At 32.1% G+C, this 27,701-nt stretch overlaps 1 protein-coding gene across 1 annotated transcript in view; it reads right to left on the bottom strand.

The window, feature by feature from the left end:
* Positions 1-24,518, bottom strand: part of LOC118184471 (thyrostimulin beta-5 subunit-like) — a 101,551-nt gene extending 77,033 nt beyond the window's left edge. The window contains exon 1 of the mRNA XM_035354144.2: positions 24,253-24,518. The gene's annotated coding sequence lies outside the window, so the exon portion shown is untranslated. The remainder of the gene's footprint in view (positions 1-24,252) is intronic.
* Between the last annotated feature and the right edge of the window lie 3,183 nt (positions 24,519-27,701).

Here is a 27,701-nt window from a genome sequence, read left to right on the forward strand (position 1 = left end):
TCTGAACTGGCTGCTTTATATTATGCGCTTTTGTTTCTTTCGAAGCTATGTTAAAGAAAGTTCATAACTTATACAGAGTCGATTAGTGCATTGAAAGCTATAAAAATGTTTTCCAAGGTTCACAATCCTATATTTGTTGAATTTCTAAAGTTAAGTATAAACTTATAGATGTGTGAATACCAAGTTCTATACTTCTGGGTTCCCACTGATGTTGGCATCAATGGAAATGAGCTCGCAGGTATCACAGATGAATTTGCTGTTGATATGTCCAGCCAGCATGTTCCACTTAAGATAATCCACAAGTTCGTCAAGCAAAAGTTCCAAGTAAATGGGAGCTAGTACGGAATTCTCAGTCAATAATGAGCTTAAAAATGTAAAATCTGTAGTATAACACTGGGAGTCAATTAGAAACCGCAGAGAGAAAGTAATATTAACTCATCTCCGTGTTTGACACTCTCGAGACATACATAGTTTTCTTTTGAAGGCCGAGAGTGAACCTATTTGTTACCACTTTGATATTGTTCTGATAGTGCATTATTTTTAACTTGAATATTTGTAGTTTATTACACTTAGATTGACATACTTTAATGACTATGATTTGCCTCTTGACCACATAATCGGGAAAGAAGGTAATTCTAGTAATTTATGTCAGCACTTGAGGGAGACTAGTATTTGTCATTTATTCTGATTTTCTTTTGATATTGTATCTTTGTATTTCAGTGCTATATATTCTAATGTGTCTCACGTTTTATAATTTTACACCTGCTTAACATCTGATATCTTTATCTAAATTATAAGTAACTTCATCTAAACTTTCATCATTTTATTACTTCTTTTGAATTTAGAAGTCAGTTGCTGTTTTAAAATTTATTGTATGTAATTAATATGTGATTGTATGTAATTAATGTGTGGATTTAAGTGTAACTGGTGTTTAATTATCATACGTCTTGCTCTAGTACTGTCCATATTATGCGCCGTAAAATGCACTACTACCAAACTCTTTGATGCGAGTATAAATTACGAATCCTTTCGTATTTCCTTCCTTCTCCGTATTTTTTATCTATTCATTAATTTATATAGACGTCAAGGTAATTGCATCTCAACGTAATACGATTCAAAATATTGGAAACAAGTAAACTTAATATTCGTCTGCTATGTTAAACCATAATGGGATAATAAATACAAATTGTAAAAATTATATGGAAAACACCGAGTTGCGGTTAAATAAAAATTTTTGGATAATAATAAAAGTTTGGAGGAATTTAAAACATTCCAAGTTCTTATAGTTTAACAAATGCGGTTATAAAATTAAAAGATCTTCAAACATTCTTATTAAAGCCCATGATCATTATACACAGTTTCTGTAAAAGTAACCTTTCGGTCTTTAATTTCACAACAATTAGTCGTAGACATGGATTTTCAGTACCAAAAATGTTTGAAATAATGCAAACCCCATCTTTTGGCATTTTTAAATATACGAAATCAATTTTTAAAAAGCGTAACTTTATACGTTCGTCTGGTCGCTGCATTTATATTTAGGAGAATTTTGTACTCGTTTGAAAAAATAAAACACAAAACGTTTCTCTCCCGTAGGACAAAATTTGATATAAAAATAGGAAATACTATTCAGAGGCGATAAAAAATTGAAGAGTGAAATGTTTGCCTTTGTATGTAACTAAAAGTAAAGTATCACTTAGAAAAAGATTATGGTGTTAATTGATTATATGAAGAGCATTTCTATGATGATGACCCTGAAACATAATGAAAAATACGTTTTTTCGTTTTTAAAATGAAAATATTCTCAAAATCTAATATAATCCATGTTCTATTAAATTTTAATAGAACCCTCAATATTCCTTCACAGCCAAATCATAATATTATTTGCATTCATTAAAAATTTTAAATATTTATACTTTAAAAAATTTTTAAGACTATCAGATTATGAATCTAATGTAATGAACCTTCATGACAGCATTTAAAACTTATTTTTTCTTCCAAGCACGAAGTAAAGAAGTATTGTAATTGCAAAAATTTTGGTTTTCAGATTTCAAAGGAAATATTCATTTTAACCGTTGTCAAATCCAGTTTAATCATTCGTTTGCAGGATGCTTGTATGGCTGGACAAAGAAAATGACAGGTAAAGGTGTTTGTAGGCAATTAATTATAAACTATTTTATTTCTTACTATTGCTGGATATTCTACGGCATTTTTATTCTCAAAAAGTTTGTAACCTTGGCGAAAAATTACTAAAAATTATCTTTACGGATTGCAGATATTTATAAGCCAATGGGGTCATTTTTAACCGACTTTCAACTGTAAAAATACTGTTAGCATACAACTGTGCTCCCAGATAAAGCAATTATTTTCAGTTCAAAAATTCTCAACAGAGCGTACTTATATTTTGGCAAGTACGAATGAAAGTTAATCAAAGTCTATACCTTCAAAGCTTCCAATAAGATCTGGATATCATTGAATGTTAATTATCTTTATTTATATAACTTTTGATACTTTGTTCATGTTCATTTTAATATTAATGAAAAGAATGTAAACTCGATCTTCAAATAAGGGCGTTTCATAAAATGTAAACTGATTTCCATTCCTCTTTAACTATTTTCCAGAATTCATCCGTCGTGGTTGGTTTGCGTTAAGAAAGGGATCTTTTCAAGAGAGAAAAACGCGCTATAGTCCCTAAATGTAACTCCGGAAGACTTAACAGAAATACTTTGAAAGGGTATATATGCAATATCTATATCAGTCTGCAGTTTTTTTTCAGGAATGCAGTGGTACGTTTCGAAGGATGACTTGTTGCTTTGTTTAGATGAAGTTTCACTCTTTGAAAGTTATTCGGATAAAGAAATGGAATTTCTTTTTTAAATATTGGACGTAACATATTCTCTTCAAATGTTGAGCTGATTTTAAGATTTGTTTCCATTGGTCTTATTTTTAATTCTTCATTGTAAGTGAATCGTGCGACCATCATAAATTCCTTACTGAAATGCTTTTTGCATTAAGGGAAACTAGTATGTATAATGTTTTCTCTTCGTTTTCGATAATAGTTAGACCTTTATTTTGTTGCAAACGCTTAGCCACGCTTCATCGAGGATAACAATCTATTTCCTTCTATCTCCTGCTAAATAGTTCTCAAATAGGGATTTATAAACTGCTCTGCGTTGAGCCACATGCCTCAGCAAAATCTGGTGAACATAACATTTTCTAGTTTTTAAGTTATAAATCATGGAAAATTATTTTATTTATTGTGGCTGCAGATGTATTTAAAGACTCTGAAATTGATTTGGCTGAGGAATTTGATTTCTGTAGAGATGATGGTTTTAGACAGATAATATTCATTACTAATACTTATAGAACACAGTTACGTTCAGAGGAGACGCAGCTGCTATGACAGGATTCAATATAGGGTCACCTTAAAACACTCTCAGAAGAGAAGATTCTATATTCTATACAAACTGTTTCATTCAAATATATTCAACATATGTAAATGGTAAACAAAACTAAATTTTCGTAGCAAGTAATATTTCTTAAATTTTACTTTAAAACACTTATTTTTAATTTATTCATGATTTTAAAAACACGCACACGAAGTGAGTATTCACGCGTTGAAAAAACTTGTATTCTTTTTTTCCAAGGTAAACACCATTTTTTCCCCTTTTTCTTTTTTTAACGAGTGAAACCTATCAAGACAGCAAAGTAAAGAAAGGCATTAGTCGTTGTGCTTCACTGTAATCCTGACGGATGTGAAAAGTTCGATCTCTTGCTTATGGGGTATTTAAAGAAACCGGAGTGCTGGAAAGAAACAGTTTTACAAAAACAATTGACGGGTTTTCGTACATAAACTAGAACATACAATAGGTACCCTTTTTGATACGACGGTCCTAACGACTCTTCTAAACTGAACATAGAAAATATGTGAAATCAGTTACGGATTAGCACTATCTGGATTAATGCGAATCGATATAACGCGGTTTTTAAGTGTAAAATAAACAGCAACGTTTGTACTTTACCCAAGTAGCTTGGAATTTCAGCAGGCTGTTTTCAACGGCTTTCATTGAAAGCTTTCAGTTACCTATAAATAATGACTGTGAGATATAAAAACTGAACATTTTCCGTCTCAAATCGGACTATGGGATTTATTGTTGAGGCATATTATTGTACATGGAAGATAAACACGCTAATATAAAATAATATAAAATTGGGCATAAATCATATGAAAATTGATGAATATTGAATAAATGAATTATGTATTGATGTAAACGAAAATCTATAGATATTACGTCTATTTACATCTGTCGTGCGTATAAGATTGGTTGGCACCTAATTTTACTCGTTTCTGCATATGAGGCAAAGATAGCCTGAATAGGGAAAAGTACTAATAAACTTTCGCCAGGTACTATAGGATAGCACATTTTTTATCTACCAGTTGCAGATGGCAGTTGTCTCAGAAACGTCGTGTACATGTATGACATATGTCTACTCATGTACAGTCAGGTAACTAATGTACCATAGATCTTGGCTGGTGCATTTGCAGGTTGCGGACTGTTGTCTCTCATTTCAAAGAGAAGTAAGTAAGATTTAGGCTTCCCTGCCTCGCGAGACTGAAACGCACTACATGTTCCCTCGTCGCGCAGAATCAGGCACAGAGGTTCAACCTCCGCCCTCGCACATTGAAAAGAAGGACGCACTGCCTAAGGCGGCACTAAACGTCAGATTTGCTACCTGCCAGTCGCTTGGGCTGCCCGTTACAGTGGGACATTCCCCAGTGAACCTGAGGGCGTTACCTCCTGGGCTACTAGAGCCACACCGCTCAAGGACCGGTCAGACCGCCGTTAGACCCCGTGGCCGAGACTGTCTAGGTACATATCCTAGCAATTAGCTTCGCAAAGTTCTCTACGTCAACCCTCGGGGGGATTCCAAAATTAAATTAGTTCTGTACTTCAAGGTACTGCTAATCATTAAAATTGCTATACAAGGAATATTTTAAAATTTGTTGCACCTTAAAATAAAGAGAAGAAAAAAGTAGCTGAAGCACTATATTGGAACTGAAACTTGGATTTTGAGAATTCGTGAATAGTACTCTTTAGCTAACCGAGTTTCTAATCACATTAAAAACACGAAAATTAGTTTTTCTTAAGTTATGATAGTATGAATAGGTATCTTTCCAGAGCAACCAAATATTATTCAAAATGTGAAAACTTATTGCTTTAAAAATCTGAAATATCTCATTACAATATATTAACTGCTACACTTACAACTGTACTAGCTGAAGCAACCGACGTAGCCCTCTTTTACGGAGAGTGATGAGGTTTCATTTACTGGATGGAAGTAGTGTTTTCGAAATCTCAGGTAGAAAGTGATTTTCCTCCTACTTTGATCCGAGGTGAATTGTGAAAAATTGTATATCATGCTCTATTAAAAAATATAGAACAGTGTAAAATTAACATGGCGCCATGCACTGCTTTAATAATAATTTATACTTGCTTTGTTATTGGTTATGTTTTTATTCGGAAATAAGCTTTCGAAAAATCACTGCCTCCTATGGCCAATTTCTTCACCGGTTTCGAAATATTCCCGAAACCCTTACGAAGAGTGCTTTAAGGTACTCTCCGAGAATGCATCTTATGTATTTTTATACCTTCATGTCTAAATAGGAACTATGTTAGATTACTGGCAAGAGCTACATTTGTAGCTGAAAGCCAGTATAACAAAGAGTACAAATTTTAAAATTCTGCAATGTTCTGGAAAGTTCTACACTCTTCTAAAGAGGAAACAAAATGGTGACATTTGAAGATTATAGTAAGCTGATAGCGGAACTGCAATAACGTAAAGTGAATCTATGATGTGTTTTGAGTGCAGACCCCATGGAGTGGATTTTCGTCTTATCTGGACAGTGACCTTCCTCTTCTTTTCAAGTTTAGGTGTGAAGCATTTCATCAAGATCCTTATAAAATTACAGATTTCTATGAATAGCACGTGCACAAACAAACAATTGCCACTCCTGTTCATATATATATATAGAGAGAGAGAGATTATTTTAATAAATTCAATTGAAATGAATCTACGTTAATTAATTTTAAATCACATAGATTGGTTAACTTAGTGAAACTTAGATTGGAAAACTTAATTAAATTAGATTGCTAATTAGTAACAGAATGAATTTGACAGAAAAATTATATATCTTACGCTTTCATGCACCACAGTACACTGCCGCTTGAATATAAAAATATTTTAGTTCAGGAAATGACAAAGCATTTCTCAAAATTACTGAGTTGGTTTATTAAATTCGAAAGAAAAATAAGTATATGGAATGTATTTTAACTATAACATTTATTGTTTTATTTTAATTATTTACACAAAATTTTAATTAAAATATTCTGTAATATGGTTTCATTATTTAAGTTTTAATGGAATATTTTAATGGAATCGGCAAACATAATTAATCATTTAGTTTTTGATATGAAATATTTGAAGTCTCCTTAGTTTAGTTACAAACTTTCATATGTTATTTCTCTTAAGCTAGTAGAATTATTTAAGGTTTAATGCAACATGGATTTAGGTACGAAGAATCCAGTAATAACGCTTCGAGAAGTCAGACATAAACTGACACGATACCACTATGAAATGATTCTTCAATCTTCGAGAATTGGAAACGTTAAAGTTTTGCATTTTAACTAATGTAAATAGTTGATTGTGAATTATTTAGAAGTATTGCTCCAGTAGACAATGAATATCACTGAATAGGAAACCTTAAAACGAGATTCAGATTTCAAGGAAGGCGTTTTATCAGTGGCTTCCTCATAGAGAATGACCTTTAAAATTTCAAAATTCTTACGTTAACATCTCTTGTCTTGGATGATAAATGCTTTGAAGTTTTCCTTAGCTCTTTGGAGAACCTAATTCAGATGTTGTTCACATATTCATTTGATAAATTATATTAACTGACATTTTAAGCTTATTTATTTAGTATAACTCTATTGGAAACTAACTATATAACATAAAGTGATACATAATATATAACATAAAGTGATATAATGGAAATACAGTGCAATAATATGCATCATCACTTTCTATAAAGTGCAAAGTTATGCAGTGAAAATGACCTAAAATCGTATTTCTTGATTGTTAACATTTTGTGCAAATACGTGGAGTACATGAGATACGTCACGCAGTTATTCCTCGAGTTATTTGACTATTGTAACTTTCCTAATAAATCTGTCTTCAATTCTAGGATTTAAATAGATAATTTGGAACTCAATAAAATCTTAAAAATGATTTCTAAGGCTTAAGAATTCAGAAGTCTTAAAAAACGATTCACCTTATCCAGACATGACCTTGCCTGACCTTTTTTTCGAAGCCGTTTATAGTAGATATACAATTCTAGTTTTAAAATGTTTTTAATGATGCAAAGATTCGTGGTTTCGAAATTTTAAAAATAAGGAAATCAATTTCCAAAATTACGAACTGTAACTTTTAATGCTTTCCCGTGGTCCCCAAACTTAGGAACTTAGGAAACATTTGTAATCGTTATTAAACCAGATCTGATGCAGACACCACATAACTTCTTTGTGCTACCTATTAAATTAAGCATATTTTTTTTTGTTAAACTTAAACCTATTTCCTCGAATTATTCTAGCTTAATTAAACAAGCCCTAAAAGTAAGTTGAAAATGACAACAAAAATTGCAAATTTGGAAATTAAAGATCCCAGTCAGTTTTTTCTTACATAAGTAACAGGTCTTATAATATTATTTTTTCAATAACGAGTACATAATTTCCCCCAATAAAAGTATAGGAACAAGAAGACCAGATTAAAACTTAGATTTTGTTATTTGTCCAATTTTCATTTTAACTTGATGTTACCCAAACATGAATATTTTTGTCATTTAAAACACTTCTGTAACTGGAAGTATATGAATACGACCAACGATTGCGAAATTAACCAATTAACCGCCAAAACTACAAGGAGTGTTTCTTTTCTCATGAAATAAATAACAAATATTAAATTAAGCATTTATAACATAAATTTACATTGAAAAAAAAAACCAATGCTCTTACCTGTGGAAAAAGCGAGTGTTGCGTTCGCGCAACGTCAGCGGAATATGACTAAGGATGTTTAGTGAGTGCGATTTTACTCGTGTGATGTTTCTTTTGAGTGGAGCGCAGGATTACCTTTTAGCTGTATAATGTTTTATAAATCTACAAATCACTTTACTTGTAATTAATTTAATATTAAAATATACATTTTATTTCTTTAACAAATACAGATTATTTCATTTGAAAGATTCAAGCATGAAAAGCTTGATTACAATCATGACGTAAAGCTACATTACATACTTTGCATCTAGAAACAGTCTGGCTATGATACTCTTTACAACAAAGTCTTTTTTTATTAACGGACTTTAAGATAAAATGTCTACCATCTCCATGCAATGTTTTTGAATGCTGAATTTACTAGGTCTTCCTGTTGCTGATCTATTTCTGGCTAATTCTACACTCTCAATAGGAGTTTGCAAAAGGAATAATGCATTCTCGCGTCTGAAATCTAAAAGAGACTTTATATTTCCAGTAGTAAAAAGTGGTGATATTTAATAAGTTTAGTCATATAATTATTAGTCTCACCTCATATAATTTATTAGTATTGTCAATTTGACTATTGTCAAATGTAAATTATGTTTCATATTCCTGTATTGCAAACGTGATATCGATTCTCGTACAACAGGAACAAAAATGTCCTTATCAAAAGACCAATACATTTTTTCTTGAGGTAAAGAATGATATCCTGTAAGCAATAATATTCCAATAAATCTTCTCATATAGGCTTCAGATGTAATAAATTCTGGCATTTTTTTTTTCTGAGCGTATATATTGGTCTGTTCAACGAGAAGAGAGTAAATGTCTAAACCAAACCCCCATAACACAAGACATCCTCAGGATATCCTATTTAAGTTGCAATGTCCCGGGAAGCAGTTAGGATATCCTAAGGATGTTGATTCTCAGATATCCTGAGGACTTCTTAAGTCAACATCCTGAGGATATCCTATTCAAGTCTCAATGTCCCGGGATATATGAAGATCTCCTCAGGATGTTGATTTTCAGATATCCTGAGGAGTTCGTAAATCAACATCTTAAGGATGTCCTGTTCAAGTCGTAATGTCCCGGGATATATAAAGATCTCCTGAGGATGTTGTTTCTCAGATATCTTCGGTACTTACTTTTTATGGAAGCTCATATCTGAAAATATTAAAGTAACCTTGTACCACACGCAAGTCATGTTATAAGAATCGAAATCTTACTCTATGGATTACCTATTCTGCATATGAAAATTTAATTGTTATGCTTACACTGGTTTTCGTATATGTTGGCTGTAAGTATTAAGTAATAATATTTTCAAATTTTTGTTGTCGTTTCACGGTGCCTATTGATCAGAGTACTTTCTTACAAATTATAGGCACGTGTTTTCATCCGTTTTGAGTTTCATATTGAAAGTGTGTTTACGATTAAATTCTAATTGCTACATAATATATTTTGTAAACATTATTTTAGATACTTTTCTAATATCTTTGAACACAAATATTATTTACGTTACAGGTTAACTCAGAAAATCTTTTACGAAGACATTTATCCTATGAACAGATGGGCATGATGTGCATCCATGCCTTATATGGCATTCGAACTTGAGCCCTTCTGTACGGCAATCAGTCACTATAATCACTTACCCGTCTCTGAGGCACTAATCAGAAATATCAAGTTAGAAAAGTATTCTATTAAATTCATCGATAGTTCTTAGCATAGAAATAACTATACTTTGAAACTGTAAAAGAAAAAAATACTTTTTGATCTGTTACACTATTATATTAGTAATGAATGATGTTTAGTGCTGTGCAGTAATAAGTAACAATATTTTTTTTTTAACAAACGAAATTTTAGTTTACAGACGCAGTTAAAAACTAGTCTGTACGAGGTTTAAGCTCCTTTAATTTGAATTTATAAAAATAAAAATAATTTATAAACAGAAGAATAATTTTATTGGGCTAAAAAATTCATTGCAGTTTCTTCGTTCATTTTCTGGTAAGTTCTTTAATAATGAGAATTAGTCTTTCAAAGCGACTGAGGTAAGAAGTAACTTATTTTTTACCTCTCTGTAATAGGAAAATAAGGTTTGAGAATGGGAAGAACTAACATTAAGTTCTTACTCTCCTCAAACCTCACTTTGCTACCTCTTTAACCATACAAATATTCGGTCTTTGCTAAACAAAGCGCGAAAAAAATATATCCAGCGCTCTGCAGTCTTATACGTTATGCCGACAATGCTACATGACTCCTCATAATTTAACAATAATTGCTGCTTTATTAATTTATTTGTAACATCCAGAAAATGCAGTAAACACGTTTCTTCAAGGTATATAACACAAAGTTAAATGTTGTTATGAAAACTCAAAATTAGATAACGGATTAAATAGATGTTCAAACTTTAAATTAAAATGATTTAATTTTTAAATTAAACGCGTTCTTTAAACTCAGCACTTTTATTACTTTATTTTATACTATAAATAACAATTGAAGTTGAAAATCTTAAAGTTTCGTTTCCATCATTGTCATTGTCCGTAAAACTGCTTCTCAAATTTTCTTTGCTTTTGAGAAACCGAGCTCCGCTCAGAATGTAACACCTCTGAGCACTTTTTCTGTAGCCGATGCCCCAAGAAGATTTCTCTTTTGTTAACGTGGCAGATTTATGTGTCAAACCTTCCTTTCTTTTGTATCCCCCTACAAGGGAAACATCCCTTCACATCCATTCACAACAAAGGACGTAGAACACCCCCAACGGTTTTAATTGCTCCGTAATAGTGATATCCTTGAAGAACCCCCCAAAGTGGAAAGTACACGTACTTACTTTCTGATTTCCAGAATTCAGCTATTCTGCTAAACGTTAATAGCCGTCGTTCCAAATTCTCTTTCAGTTACGAACTGACTTGCTGACGCTTGCAAGCGTTACATTGACAGAGTGTGAAAAGTAAGTTTCTAAATGTTTCCTTTATTCTACAAAAATGATCAGAACTAAAAAAAATTATCTCAGATATCTAAAAGACGGATTTACAGCAGAATAAATCAACGTATATTATCGGAATCGTCAGAAGATGAAATAGTATTTAATTATGAAAAAGGACTGTGTCGAATTTTCGCGCTAGCAAATATTCTTTAAGTTCCATTTCAAACTGTGATTCGAAATATGAACTTTTATGTCTCAAGAAGAACTGACTGATGACGATTACCAAAACGATTATTCCATTTTAAGGAATATTCCAAATATAGGACTAATAAATATTCCATTAGACTATGTCCCTTGTGTGCTTAGGAGTAGTACAAAAAATGATTACTATTAGGATAGGCGGAGGCACCTTACAAGCACGATTACCACATAAAAATGTTGAACTAATTTTTTTTTAAATGACCAGTTTTTAAAGCCTTATGTACCAATTGAATTTGCAAGAAAACCAAGGAACCAACTCTAAAAGAATTGAAACACTGGAAAGCTACAGAATACCGTCAATTTTTACTGTACACTAGTCCACTTATTTATTATTATTTTTTTTAATTTAACAAAAAGCTACATGATCATTTTTTACTACTTCATATTTCGATTAGACTCTTATGCAAAATACAGAATCAGACGGCAATTGATGAATAAGCACAGTCTCTATTAAAACTCTTCGTAGTAAATTTTAGGCTTTATTATGAAAAACAGTATATTGCTCATAATGTTCACGGACCTAGATAGGATGTCCTAAGGATATACTGGGATGTGACATTAAGCACTCGGGAGGATGAGTTTAGGAGGAAACTGGGTTATTACGGGATGTCCTGAGGATGTAGTAAGTAGGACTTTAAATCCTAATAACATCCCATACACTGTCGATGGGATATAGATAGGATGTTTTTAGGATATAATGGGCTGTGTTTAGGAGGTTAGTGGGATATCCCGGGATGTCCTGAGGATGTAGTAAGTAGGAGTTCATATCCTAATAACATCCCGCACGCTGTCAATGGGACTTAGTTAGGATGTCCTGAGGATATCCCGGGATGGGACATTAAGCACTCGGGAGGAGGTGTTTAGGAGGTTCACGGGATATTCCGGGATGTCCTGAGGATGTGCGCATATCCCGCGAGCAACATCCTCGGGATATCCCAAAGATGTTTTTGTGCTATGTGGGAAAAGAAAATCGAAAATCTGTGCACTAGTTTTACCTTGTGTTTTGTCTTTTATAATTTTTCTTCTATCTCTTTCTTCATGTTCTTCCTGAGACATAACTAACAGTTCCTTTTTTATCCACTTCAAGATTTCAGTTTTCTGCTTTTAAATCTTTAGTATGACTATAACTGCTTTTAGGAGGCTGAAACTTACTTCATACGTGAATTTCAACTTCCCCAGCAGTATCATTTGTTAAAATATCATTATCATTATTTCAAACATTGCCATTCCTTTCTTCTTCGTCACTAGCCTCTGCAATTTCTGTTGGAACAACAACAATATCAGTTTCATTCTGGTCATTATTAACATTATCAAAATCTGTTTCTTCATCAAAAAATCTTTGAAGGGCTTCTTCTAATGTAAGATATCTCGTTCTAGACATTTTTAAACAACCAGAACATCGAAAGGAATGAGTGAAAAAGGAGATTGACTACCCGTTTCCTACTGACGTTGCGTCAAAGCAACAACTATTTTCCATTCCTTCCCAACACAAATATAAACATCTGACTAATGTAATGTTCTGATAAACGGTGACTTTGACTAAAAATAGATCACTCATAAAGACGGCGATTCTTTCGTTAAATATTTTCAGCAAAAATATCCGGTCGAAAATTTTGCTTAAAGTATGAGATTAATTATTATAAACAAAATGATTGTTGAAGGCAAATATTTTTTTTACAGAAATAATCTTCATAATATTCCCTACACAAAATCATCTGCTGGTATAAAATATCTTAGGTAGTTATATTTACATACGCATTTATTTTGACCGTTGCGTCAACGCAACACCAGCGGCTAATGGGTTAAAGGCAGGGTAGAGTTGAGATATGCATGTATATAATGGACATAAGTTTACGTGCATTGTATAATATATATATATATATACCCCCACCCTCTTACTCGGCCTTTACATATGTAGGTATATATATATATATATATATGTATATAGATACACACACACACACACACCCGTTTACCCAGCCTTTATTATATGTATCTATATATATGGCGAGGACAGTTCGTCACCAACTGGCTCCGCTATCTTCCTAAGCAATAAGGCTAAGATAATGCAAGGTAGTTTCTTCTTCCTTATAGAATGCCTTCGTGGCGTAACCAGAAGCACATCTAGACTGAAAGTTCTGTAGTTGGAATCACGGCGAGAACATCGCCATTTTTTTCATGTTTTTTGGTTTGATAACCCTAATTAACTCTACGAGTGGCGTCTAGCAAATATTTCGTGGACGATAATTCCTCATTATCGGGATTTGGTGACTGCATCAGCTCCTCTCCAGTTGCCCTTTAAGTGTCGAAAAGTTAAAAAAACCTTTTCCGTTCTTACCTCCTGTCCTCTTGGTAATCCTTCTATCCCATAATAACAGTAACAGTTGATAAATTAATTCGTCCCATACAAATAGTAGCAAAAGGAACTTAGCGTAAAAAGCTACATTTATTGTCAAAATCTAGATTAAATTAAAAAATAAATTAAAAGTGTTATTCCCAATTCTTATTCTGAGTGTTTAGATAGTTTCTGGATTTTTCAATAATTTCTTTGCTGCATTTTAAACTTGTAGGTAGGATGCTTTGGCCGCAAAGTTTCGTTTTCTCTATATGCTTCAGCTTAAAATTATTGAGCTGTTGTTCTTCATTGCTTGCAGCATAACTTTTCAAAGTCACAGAAACGCATTACTATTTCGAGATAAATATTATCAAAGGCTATATTTATTGCTTCTGTCTGTAGTGCCTTTTCTGCTGAGGAAAATATATCTAAATTTGTTATGTTTGCTCCACAACCTTTACATTTAAGTTTTTACAGTTTATTATTTATTTTACAATTATTTATTTTACAGTTTTGCGTTTGTAAAGAACTGACATTATAATAAAATGGACATTAACAATTAGTTTCGCAAGCACGTTTCTAAATTCTTGATATAATCATCCCGTTTCACTTAAATTGTTTTGCAGTTAACGTAATTGCACCTTTCTTCAAATTTCGCTTTTCGTTTGATACATCAAATACTGAAAATCGCAAATCGACCTTTTTGCACGAAAATGCTCTATTTTGTTTTGTCTTAAATTTACAAACGGTTGATATTCAATTGAAATAAAAGAATTTTAATTTCGATCAGTGAATGAATTAGAAAAATAATTACAATTCGCAATAATTAAGTTAACTTAAAATTTGGAAGATGTGCCGAAACAAATGGCAAATATGATGAAACATTAATTTTGATTAAAGGCTTTGCAATTTTATGCCGTAGCATAACTTACGGCTGCATTTGCAAATAATTCTCGTTTACATATTCACTTGCTATTATTATTACGGGACAGAGGGAGTCTTATGAAAACACGTCCGGGTAGCATCAGGAGTTCAAACGCATTCCTGATTTTTCATTTTTTCTTCGATAACATTGATGGTTTCTACAAACTGTTGGAAGAAACAGTTTGACAAATCTTGGTGCCTATCAAAACTACTGAAGCTGATATCAAATGATGAGGCAAATTCATTTTTTGCGGAATTCATTTTTTCCTGTACTGAAGTTCGCAGCATTTCCAGGAATGAAACTAAAAACTTAAAGCATTCTAGAAAAATCTGGTATTTAATCCTAATTAAATATGCAGTGATGAAACCTTATGAAAGGCAAGTTAGGTTTCTATTTAAACAATAACTTGTCCTTATTAATTTTAACTATTTCTTACTTGCATTATCATTTCTTGAAAGATAATGCAAGTAAAAACAGAATAACAGGATGCATTTTACTAGAAAAGAAATGACTGAAATATTTTCGTGGTTAATGTAAGGTTAGCATTTGATGCTTAGAATTAGTGGATGTTTGTGTAGTTGAAATGGAAACATTCACACCTGTTTCGAGGTTCTGCAGTCTATTTTGTTGCTCTGAATTTTACTATCGCCAGAGTATTGCACGAACAATCAGGAAATCGAAAAGGATAAAATATATCTATCGCTTTATTCGTTAGGCTAGAACGTAGAGTCATCAGGTTTTTTTGATGCTGGAGACATGAAAAATGTGTAGTGCCCTCGCTGTGTTTCGAGCTCTGGATTTCCGGAATACTCGTCGAGTATGCTTCTAATAACACCAGGAAGGAATGTGGAAAGGAGGGAGAAAATGAAAAGGTGGAGTACATAAGGTATTTTGAAAAGATGGAGTACATAAGTACTGGAGACTGAACCCAGTCGCCAAATCCTGGTGGTGACTATTTATCCTCTACCACCTTTTAGTTCGAGAACCACTTGTAGAATCATTAGGTTTATTTTAATGCTGGAGACGCGACGATTTTGCAATGCCTCGACAGGATTCGAACTCCCGAGGTTTAGAATATGCGCCAAGTATGTTTCTGATTATACCACAGAAGCATGCGAAAAGAGGGTGAAAATACCTTATAAGAATACTCTTCTGCAGCTCCGAAAAGAAAAAAAATCCGATGCTTTCCTTTCAGTGAAGTTACCTTTAAGCGTGGTACTATTGCAGAGATTATAAATCCGTCTCATTAATAAGCACAGAAATTTATTTCATTCTCTGCAAAATCAAATGAGCGGCAAAAGAGCTCATCCCGTTTATATATTCCGTATAAGCCTCGGGAATATTCGTGAGAGATTGAGTCCGCTTAATCAAATCTCGGGAATTTTCATTAGATATTAGTTTACTGCGTCTGCCGGATGTAAGGGTAATTAACTCAATATTAGTAGCGATAGTATTTATCAGTGTCACCATCAGTTATGCGTGAGAGTAATTAATTTGACTAATAAGTTATTTTAAATAGGCTGCAGTAATACATTTAATATTTTTTTTATAAAATTTATATCGAAATATATTCTAGTATAGCAAACTGCTGCGCCAGTCCACTTTCAAATCAGTAACCTAAGGTAACAAATATTTATAAATTATAGGGCAAATTAAATTTGAATGTCAAATGCTAAACTAGGCAAGACATATTCATTAATGTAAAATGAAAACAAAGTTTTGGAAATATCTCTAATACTTATTTCATTGTACTAAGTAAAGGAAGTATTTAACTGCAAAAAATTTCGGTTATCAAATTTCAGTGAAAGTAAATTTGACTATTTTTTGTGTGTCGTCTCTACGTACGGACACAAGAAAGGACTTTTTATTCCTAAGTGGATTGTAAAGTGGATTTTTTTAGTGACATTTCTACATACGTACGTTTGTATCTCAACAACTCAAAAATTATTAGCTGGAGAACGTTGGAATATTATATATGAGATTTTAATAAGAGTCACTTGTCCCTTTATTGTAATCGGTAGTACCTAAGTGTATACACATATTATATACACATCATATATTTGTATGTATGCCGACTCTCTTACCAAACTTAAAAGTCTTTATGCGGCTTTTATTTGCACAATCGTTGGTAGTGGTGATATATATTCCCAGTTACAGAAGTGTTTTAAATGAAGAAAATATTCATGCTTAGGCCATGTCAAATTAAAAAAGAAATAATTTTGAACTGATAACGAAATCTAACTTTTATTGTGGTGTCCCTGTCCCTGTACGTATATTTAGGAACGTTTTATACTCGTTATGAATAAACAAAGTACAAGAAGTTTGACTCTTGTACAACAAAAATTGACCGGGATATTTAATTTCAAAATTTGCAGTTTTTGATGTCATTTTCAAATTGCCTCAAGAGACCAGTTAATTAAGTGACACTTATTTGAGGAAGTAAATTAAATGTAGCGAAGCAAAAAATGTATATAATTTAATAAATGTGTTACGTAAAATGTAATAAAAATATCTTTTTAATGGCGGGCTTTATCCATTTTTAGGAAGTGGTGATCATTTTATGATGGAGGCACTTAATGGGGGCCACAGTTACTTCCTATGAGGGGACAGGCAATGTACTGTAAGGATTATGTTAATTTTATTAACAGTTAAATTTTAAACTTCCTTTCCTATCAATTCTTAATTTCAACTTACCACTCCCGACCAGAACGTAGTTTTAGAATGACGTCTGAATGCTAATGAAAAAGAGTGGTATTTAACCGCGAAGTTCTATTGACTTAGTGAGAGCGATACCAGATATTCTGGCTGCACGCGTCCGCCTTTTTAGGCTATTCTCTCGTAAGGTATTATTACGCTCGGCCGTATGTTAGGCCCTCGATAGCTTCGCAGTCAATTATCGTTAAGTGGCCAACTCTGTTAGGATTTTGATAGGTTCGGCTATATCTCTTTAGTTAAGATTAGTTTATTTTCATTCTTAGTCTCTTAAGTTCAAGCCCAAGTGTCGGCTTTACTGTACAACTCCAAGACGGAGTTTTGTTAAACTTTAGTTGGAATAATTAAGGGTTATTTCACCCTTCTTACTTGTTGTTTTCTATCTCACGAACTTATTCGCTTACTAGTTCTTAAGATTCTTAACTTTCAACTGTAACTTAGAAATACACTATGGAGAATCCTACAGGACATCCATGCCATCTCCAGGACTCGAACCCGGGCTCGTCAGTATCGCAGTCGACTCCCCTAGCCACTATACTGTATGCGAATTATATTTGGATTAAGACTAAATTCCGAATTCTGGGGAAGGAATCAAGTAAGTTTAATAATAAAAGAGACATTAATAAATATATATCTAATTCAGTTGACACTGAGGAGCTAATTTTTAAAAAACTACTCGTGCGATTTGAACAGACTTTGGCAGTTTGACATAATTTGAGTCATAGAATCGAAATATGGAAAAGATTTGGCATGTTGTTTCAGAAAATGTCGGATTTTGTGTCAAATACTTGTATTAGAACAATACTATATATAAATCTAATACATATCTTAAGTCGCGCTTTCGAAACTTGAGAAACTCAAGTTGAATTTCGTTAATTGGCCCACTAGAACGGGAGATATAAGATTGTCCCATTTATTTTTTGCGCAGTATATATAAGCAGGAACTAAATAAAAGCATTGCTTTATGGGAAAAGGATGATTTTACGACGTTCAGTTTCAACTTTAATGAAAACTAAATCTTCTTTTATGTAGTAGTGAAATAAACGAAGACAAAATGCACTCCCGTACGTGAGCAAAAGCACTGTTACTAATTAAAAATGTGCTAGAGTAATATGGATAAAATGCATAAATAATCTATACAATCATAATATATTTGAACTAGTATAAAATATACGGGTGATTCTGAATTACAGAAATTAACTTAAATAATGTAAAATTATATCAAAATAAAATTCACAAACAATTTAGCGACTGCGGTATTTTTTTCGCATGATACCAACTTAACAGTAACGGTAATAGTAGGGAATCTAAAATTAAGAGTCATTCGATTTTGTTATATATGTTGCAACCTTTAATCAAACAGCGCTGGTTATAAAAATTATGGTTAAATTCTTAAATATAAGTATTGAGATGTTGCTGCTGATATTAGCATGAACTATTGTAAACATCTAGTTAAAACAAAATGTATATATTAATAACTTTAATTCTTTTTCCGGGAATTGCGTTTGTATGAGAAAGACTGTGAATGATAAAATTATTAAAACTATTTTCTTAAAATCTCTTAACTTCTTTGAACAACTGACAATGGAGGTGCATATCTTAGGTCTATAAGATCATGTCTAAGGTAAAGTTGTAGAGACATTAGGTATTTTGGAAGCAGGCATAATGAAAAATGAGCAATCGCCTTGGCCGGGAATCGAACGGCGGACCTCTGGCATACCGGCCCAGCGTGCAGAACCACTAGACCACGAAGGCACGCTAGGAAGGCGGGAAAAATACCTTAATACCTTTTAAAGTATATACTCTCTACCACCCTTTTCGAACATACAATTATATTTAAATACACCCCCCACACATATATATATATATATTAAAATATCATATATATATATATGATATTTTTGCAGTCGTGAAACTCGGCATCAAAGTTCAGGCATGGCGTTTTTCAGAGTGGTAAGGAGGATATCCAAAGACGACACCAATTGATTTAGATTTTAACTGCACAATTTTATTTACTCTAATTAGCAGATCATTTTCCTTTTAGATGACACTCTCTAAATTACATATCCATAGTGATTTTAACTAAGAATGATTGAATTTAAACTTTATGCGTCATAACTAATTCTAACAAAGGAAGAAAAGATAGACAGGGCGCCGCAGAGTCTTGTAGCAGCGAGATTAGAAAGCAATCTGACTGAAAAATGACGCGTACACAGTATTTATAGTAGCGGTTACGTAATAGGCTAGCCAATTCTAGAAGGTACTCGTCTAGGGGAAAGATCCTAAATTGCAGAAAATTAATTAAAGGGTGCGTGTTCTCGAAATTCAAAGCCATCGTATTTTTTTATATTTTACATATAGTATATATGTAGCAATATAGTGTATATATATATACTATATATCTGTGTAAATTATATATATATATATACTATCTACCTGATAGATAGACAAAATATTAAGAAATTTAAAACCTAATTCACAAGAAGGTGAAAGAATCCAAATTCAAAATCAGCAAAATTCCAAAAATTCCCAATAAGAATGTAAAACATCAGCACTTCTGGTTTGAAATCAAATGGTTTCAAATCTTCAGAAATGCACTTCTGGTTTCAAATCTTCTGGTTTGAAATCTTAACTTCTGGTTTGAAATCAAATGTAAAACATTTGATTTCAAACCAGAAGAATTGTCGAAAACAAGAGAAATATAAAAAATGAAATAATAAAAAAATCTAAAAATTCAAAAAAATAGGAGGAGGAATACAATTTAATCTGATTCAACGTTATCAAAAGGAGATAGATAAGATTTAAATGAATCCTTTCTCCCAGAGATAACACTGCGTTTCTATTTCTCCAAAATTAGCCGATATTAAATAATTTAATTACAACAGTTGAACTGAAAATTCTGAACTGCTCTCCGACACAGAAGCCTTCCATTCATATGAACTAAAAATATACGAAATCAAATCTATTTGAAATAAATTTTTTCGAGAGAATTTGTGAAAATGTAACAATTATTATTACATTTAAATTTGAATTTTAATATTAGTAAATAGTGTCTATATTTCTTTTGCATTTTGGGCACTGAATTTACTTCACTTAGCTTTGTTTTGGTATACTTTTACTTCATATCAATGGAGGGCTTCCGCGTCGGAGAGGCGTTCAGAATTTTCGGATGAACTATTGTGATATTTCATCAGCTGATTTTGGATGAAGAGATACTCAGTAGTTTCCCTGGGAGGACAGATTCAGCTAAATCTGATACACCTCCTCTTCATAATGTTGAATCAGATTTTGAATGTATCGTCTTCCTATTTTTTGTTTTCTATATTTTCTGTTGTTTTAGGCAATTCTTGTGGTTTGAAAATAATTGTTGGTTTATTACATTTTATTGGGAATTTTTGGGATTTTACTAGCTTTGAATTTCATTTCTTTCATGTCTTGGTGAATTAGGTTCTAAATTTCTTACTATTTGTTAATAACTGATTAAATTTTCAGCAGCACATTGCGCGGAAATAAGATTAAGATATTTTTTAAAATTGTAATACAATTATGTATATATAATAGCAACATACTATATTTATAAGCACAAATTGTCAGTATAAATGTTCACAAAATTCAAATTAAGATTATAAATTATTATAGTCGTTCAGTGATGCGAAATTTATTATATTCAAGAGATTATAAGGTATTTTGGTACTTTTCCGTTTTGGCGGCGCTGGCGACAAAGTCGCCAAAAATGGTACAACCGATGCCAAACGGAATATCCTCGCTAGTAACCTTTTTACGCCTCATTTTCAAAAACAAGTCGCAGCCATTTCTTATCAGATTGATTGTTTCTTTCAATACTGGCATAAAAGTGCATAGAAGTTTTACCAGATACTTCAGTTTTATGCCCTACGGTAATTCGCGGTAATTAAGTCAATTAGGATGCAATCACACCGCTCATCCGAAGGCGAAAATATAAAAAAAGGCAAAGTCAAGGGTTAAATTCATCAGTTCTAATGAGAATGCACTAGCGAAGTAAAGCACTGCAGTTTTACGTACATGATTTCTGAGTAGGCTAGTCGTACAAATTAAAATGATTCTTGCATTTAAACTTTTATTCCATATTGCGTTTTAACTTGAAATTAATGAAGAATGAACTAATAACTTGATAACTTGAAATTTAATAACTTGAAATTAATGAGAGAATTAGATTTTTGTAGCGTAGTTTACGTGAGATGAGATCACTTGGAGTCACGTGATATGAACCGGCGAATCAGGATGCTGTACCATGAAAGCATAGTAAATTCTTAAATTAATTTCTTTTTACAAATATATTATCTTTACTTATTGTCTTTTTACAAAATTTTAAACGATATTAAAATGTTTATGGCTTCAAAATAAAAAATACTTAGAACTAACATTTGTTTACATTTTTTATGTGTGTACTGTGTGTTGTCGCCAATAAAGTCTGCTTGGCGAGATTTGCGCAGGCGAAACGAAAAAGTACAGGTATTTACTACCACCTTTCAGCATGCCTTCGTGGTGTAACGTCAGCACCCTCGGCGCGTATTCGAGAGGTCTAGGTTCGATTCCCGGCGACGGCGTTGCTCATTTTTCGTGTGTTTCCTACTTCAAAAATCTTGATGATTCTACAAGATAACAATTAAATCAAAACCGCTTTTTTATCTTAAAGCCCCTATGTTTACCTTTTGAAAATTGAATCTGATCATATATATATATATATATATATATATGCGGGTGGGGAGATGATATCCTTAAGTAAATAACACTTCCACACCACAGACATTTAATGAATAATAATTGATAATAGAATAGCTACAAATTTGAATTAAAATAACAGTTCCGTTGCGCGTTCTCGCGCTTGTTAGATACAAATACAGTTCTGCAGGACTTATTACGTATTTTAATAGCTACACAGCGCCTACTCGTGCTTGCTATTTTAACAGAATTCGTTTGTTTCCACCTTTGCGTAGAATCAACATTTGTCTATCCTTCACCTCGCTCTCAATGTCGGCGCACACGTGATCGCCTCTGGTGACTGTGTTGAACTAACTGATACCATACATATATATATATCTTATTATTTTAAGTATTAAATTGTAATTTTTAATTTGCTTTATTATTGGTTCAGAAACAGGCTGATGTATTTATTTCTTTCCTTGTGGGGCCCACCAGCGGCCGAGCGGTAAAGACGCTGAACACTGGAAATTCGGTCCGAGGTTCGAATCCCACCGAACGGGCTGGCTGCATGGGAGGTTTCATGCTTTTCTCCATGTGTAACGTGTATACGAGTTTCCCTTAGAAAATCATCCACGAAGTCATCCCCCCCCCTTTAGGCAGATAGCCCTCGTGTGCTTTGCCATAATTAAATAATCCAATTCAATCCAATCTTTCCTTGCACTGACACCCTGAAGAAGATGCAAATCATTTTCTTCCTTCTTCCATTTTGATTTTAGCATTTCTTGTACCTCTCATGCAGTTTATCACAGTGCTTCTGGTATTTTATTATTGCATAAGCTTTATTTCGAATTAAATACGGCATGGATTTTAAAGGCATTAATTAAATTTGTTTTGCATTATTACCACCACTTGTTGCTGCTATCGCTAGAGTCGCATTTTTGAATTTCTAAATTTTCATAGGATATGGTAATTTATTTAAAATTTTTTGTGGTTTTTTTTAAGCTCTTTTTTAAGTATTCGAAAGTAATTAATATCTCCCATCGAGATTTCTAGTAACACTTTCATAATATTTCTAGTTTCATGAAACTAAATTATTCAAAATTTATTTCTGAAAAGTTTTTATTTCTGTACATAATATGCTTTTATCTCCGATTCAAGGGGGAAAAATTAAAAATGCCTCGTGTTATGAGTTGCCGCAATTTGAAACATATTACTTAGATATATTATTCATGGCATTAATATAATGTCAAGAAATAATATTCTTTCGTATCTGCTAAATACATTCTAAAGAACTCTGAAATACTTGCTGACTAATTTTATTTACTTAAATAGTTGAAAATGTAATTCGTATATTTGTAAAAAAAAAAATATTGAATTTTAGTTCTAATTTAGAAAACACAAATTTCTTAATGTTTAATATAATAGTAATTCATGTATTATATATGTTATATAAATAAATGTAATATGAACATAGTTTATTTGAAATTATATTTTAGAAGGTTAAATTATTTTTATAAAAATGTGGGAATGGAAAAAAATGTACCCAAAGTCTCATCATTTAAATTACTCAATCGTTTCACTTTATGCTCCGATTGATGTAACGTTTTGTTTCCCTTCATATTAGTGTTAATGCAGTGAAACATGATTTAAAGGTATGCTACTACTAGCTGCAGTACTGAAAGAAGCAGTGAAGGAGTAAAACATTGATAAATCCGTATATTTAAATGAGAAAAAATATTAAGGAAACTTCAGGAAAATTTTTTGAAACCATTTGAAGGATGGGTAACTCACGTAAGGAATATAAAAGCAAACAAATTGCCAGCCAATATAATCGCAATCAAGCTCTTATGATGATAGATTCTTAAGCAGTATAAACGTAAAATAAAAAACAAAGCACATAACTAAACATATTTTAGTACACAAAATATTGCATCAAAACCTTCATTTAATGCGTACGATTCAAAATATATATGCATTTCAATAAGTTGCATTGACACGCTGTAAGTTAACCCAACTTTATTGAATAGAATACAAATTTAAACTGAATAGAGCCATTTAAAATTTAAAAATTACATTCTGTAACGAGGTAAGAGTTTATTATGATCTGAAAAAAGTTAAAACATTGTTAAATGTTAATAAGACATCTATTTTCTAGCTGGATATCAAATCATGAATAAAGTGTAAGAAAAAATATACACAGGAATTTTTTAATAAATAGATAAATAAATAATAATAAAAAAACAAGAATTGTGAAACTTAAAATTTATATCTGTAATTTTAGTCTGAGCGAAAATTCTGTTTGATAATAATTTTAATAATTTCTTTAATCTCCACTTACCTTAAAAATTCTTCAGTACAGTGTAATTAGCAAAATGTCGCTTCTAAATCAGAGTTAGAATAGCAGAAACTAAAATTGTTTGGAATTAAAATTCGAAAGAACGTGATACCTTCGTCTTTTAAAATCGTGGTAAACCGCAACCAGCTTTGTTATGCATGGCGGCGTCGTAGCTTGGATGAAAAATTCGAACTTATCTGAAACCCTTACGACGATCCGCCGTAACCCGCGGCAAAGGAGAACACACTTCCTTCCATGCCATTGGTCGGAAGCCGACTCCCACGCCTGTGACGTTGCTTCAAACGAAGTCACTCTAGTCAATGGAGTTAGCGGTTTAGGAACTCTTTTATTACGCTCCTTCTTTATTATTTTTCATAGAAACAAGAAGATGGAATAGTGATGCGGTTGAAGAACATAGTTATTATACTGAAATTAGCTATGGAGTTACCCGATACATAAGTTCACTCATCAAAACTTACTTTTTTCCTCAGAGCGAAAGGAAAAGCAATTTAAAACCCTAAAATTAAACTTTTAAGTGCAGTTCTAAAAGTATGTTTTGAAATATACTCATTTCGGAGCTATTTTTAGCTCATATCTTCAATAGCAAGAAAGAATGAAAGGAGTACTTAATTTTAAAAGCAATCAGAAAATCTCAGGGTTTGAACGATAAGCTGGGAAAAAGATTTTCGAAAGGGTTTGCTATTTTAGTAAATAAAATACTCTTTTTATATTTAATTATGATGCAAATGAAAGATTTAAATTATAAAAACATGCTCGATAAAATTAAAGAAAACATTTATGCATTAAGTTTAGATGTCTATAATTACTCTAACTGATATCTGCGATGAACAATGACTCATGTTAAAATTTACACTTTTTATCAGAACTATACTCCGACATATACAGGATGTTTACACATTTTTAGCACAATTTCGGGGCTATTTAATTAATGTTTAAAGAATATTTTTTCAAGGTTCAAGTTGAGAACCTTTTCTCTGGATTAAAAGTCTGCATTGCGATTTCCGTAATAGATGGGCTTTTCGTAACATTTCCAGACCTATTGATTATATATTCTTCTTCCATTACTTTCCAGCGTTTATCCATCGTGGTGGGTTTGCGCTTAGAAAGAGCTCTTTTGAAAAGAACAAAGCACAGATGTCCATAGGAGAAACATCAAAACACTTAGCAGGAATACATTGAAAAGGTATACATGCAATATCTGTATCAGTCTTCAATTTTTAGAGAAATGCAGTGGTAAGTTCCGAAGTATGCCTGTTGCTTTATCTTGCTGAAGTTTCTTTCTCTGAAAGCCATTCGGACAAAAAATGGAATTTGTTTTGTAATTATCGAGCGTAAAACTTTCTCTTGATTTAAACATTTTTTTCCACTTTCTTATTTTTAATTTTCTATTGTAAGATAATCTTGCCCACAAGCATAAACCCTTTATTGAATCTTTCTTTACAATTACAGAACCAGTTTACTACGATTTGGTCTCTTATTTTCCCATAAAAAATACATATTTTGTTGTAGCGGTCATTTAAGCAAACTCATCTTCCGCAAGGGTCACAATGTATATATCTTCATTTATCTTTCACTAAATAGTTTTTATGCAGGTTTGTACGAATTGTTTTGCATTGAGGCATATGCCTCGGCAGAAGTTATTGAAAATAATTTTTGTTAGCTTATTTAAGTTGTAAATCTTGTTGTATTGTTATATTTATTATTGCTAGAGATGCATTTAAAAGACTCTGCAACTGAGTTTACGTCGGCGGATTTTTTCTCCTTAGCAACGCTTTGACTTAAAAAACATTAAGAAAATATGTACCTATTTCGGGTATTCGTTTTAAAGATAGGCGGTTTTTTCCTTCTTATAAGTAATTTTCCTTATTTTGCACTTCGAAATTTTAATTGCATGTAGTTGACAACATTTTCGAAATCATGGAATAAGAACATTTCCCCTTCGAAGGCGCAGAAACATATCTTTCAATCACAGTTTAGTTACACATGACATTTTAAAAGAATAATAAATTTTAAAGTAACAGACGATATTTCTTACATCAATTATCAAATACTAAAGTTTTCCAGGAGCTTTTATTCCAAAGCTTGTGCGTTTTTAATGGAGTCTTGAAAACAGTGAAAGAGGAAGGAAATCGAAAGAAATCCTAGAAATATTACAAAATGACATTCCATCATAGAAAATCACGATGCAGAGTTATAGAACGGAAAAGTGGCTGTATGATTTAGCATTTGAAAAACACTCTTTACATTTTAAAATTTAATTAAACAACACCGAAATTATTCTAAAATTATTAAACGCCGTCTGTAGATTAATGGCAAACCTCTAAATATCTTAAAAATTTATTTTAATGAGGAAAGCCACTACTTAGATTCTATTGCCTACTCATTCTTATTCCTCTGAATACAGAATACACTAATAAAGAGAAAACAAAAAATCGAATATTTGCCTTTATTCTAGAGGGATTCCTTCAGTCATACTACCCTTCAGTTCTTTTTCTTTTTACTTTTGACTGAACTTTCTAACAACATTTTTATTTTAATGTACCTATTGTGTTTTTGTTTTTTTCCTATTTTTTAATTCTAGTTATTACTTTTAGGCTTTATTAGAATATTATTAGCTAGCTCTGTAAATTTTTGTTTTGTATTTTGCTTGCTATTTCTTTGTTTTCTCTTTAATTTCATTGAAATTTTATACAGGTGTTTTGATTTTCTTAACACTATATGTATATTAACCAAGCACAAGAACAAATATTAGAAACACTATAGCAGGGATTCTCAACAAGGAAGAAGTCCCTCTTAGGGAAAATTTTCATACCCAGGTTGGATTATGAAATTACCCCTAGGGTAAATGTCATAACCTTTTATTTAGCAGTTAGGTATTTTAGTTTATGAATGAGTATAGATAAGATAAAATAGTCCTCATAAAAAGCTTTTGCTTAAAATGAATATCATAATTAATGCATTAAAATGAGAAAGATAGTTTCTCATATAGTAAGTAAATGTTATTTTTACATAGTAGATTATTATTATATAGTAGAATTATTAGTCCAAAGGGGCTTTGTCCCTGAAGGACTATTGTTTTTGTTTTGCGATTTTGCGTTGGTTCACTATAAATGTTCGTTTCACTTTTCAAACTGTTGTCACCAAATGTTAGAGCCTGCGTTATATTTGAAGAAATTAAATTTGAAGAAATGAGGGATCTGCATAAATGTATATATGTTTCTCGCATTGTGATAAAACAACGGTACCTAGAGCCATCCAATTTTTAATGACGTAATCCTACTGTGAATATGGGCATGTGGAAGTCCAAGTTTGAAATCTGGAATTTGTTTTATTATCGATTTCATATTTGTAAAACTTTAACGAATTTTTGATTAACAAGCCCAAGGATTTCAAAGCGAACAATGGCAACGTTGTACAGAAAAAAAAATAAA

The sequence above is a fragment of the Stegodyphus dumicola genome, chromosome 9 (assembly GCF_044657685.1).
Source record: "Stegodyphus dumicola isolate Sdum_Otavi_A_Nest chromosome 9, ASM4465768v1".
In the NCBI taxonomy this organism is placed as follows: Eukaryota; Metazoa; Arthropoda; class Arachnida; order Araneae; family Eresidae; genus Stegodyphus; species Stegodyphus dumicola.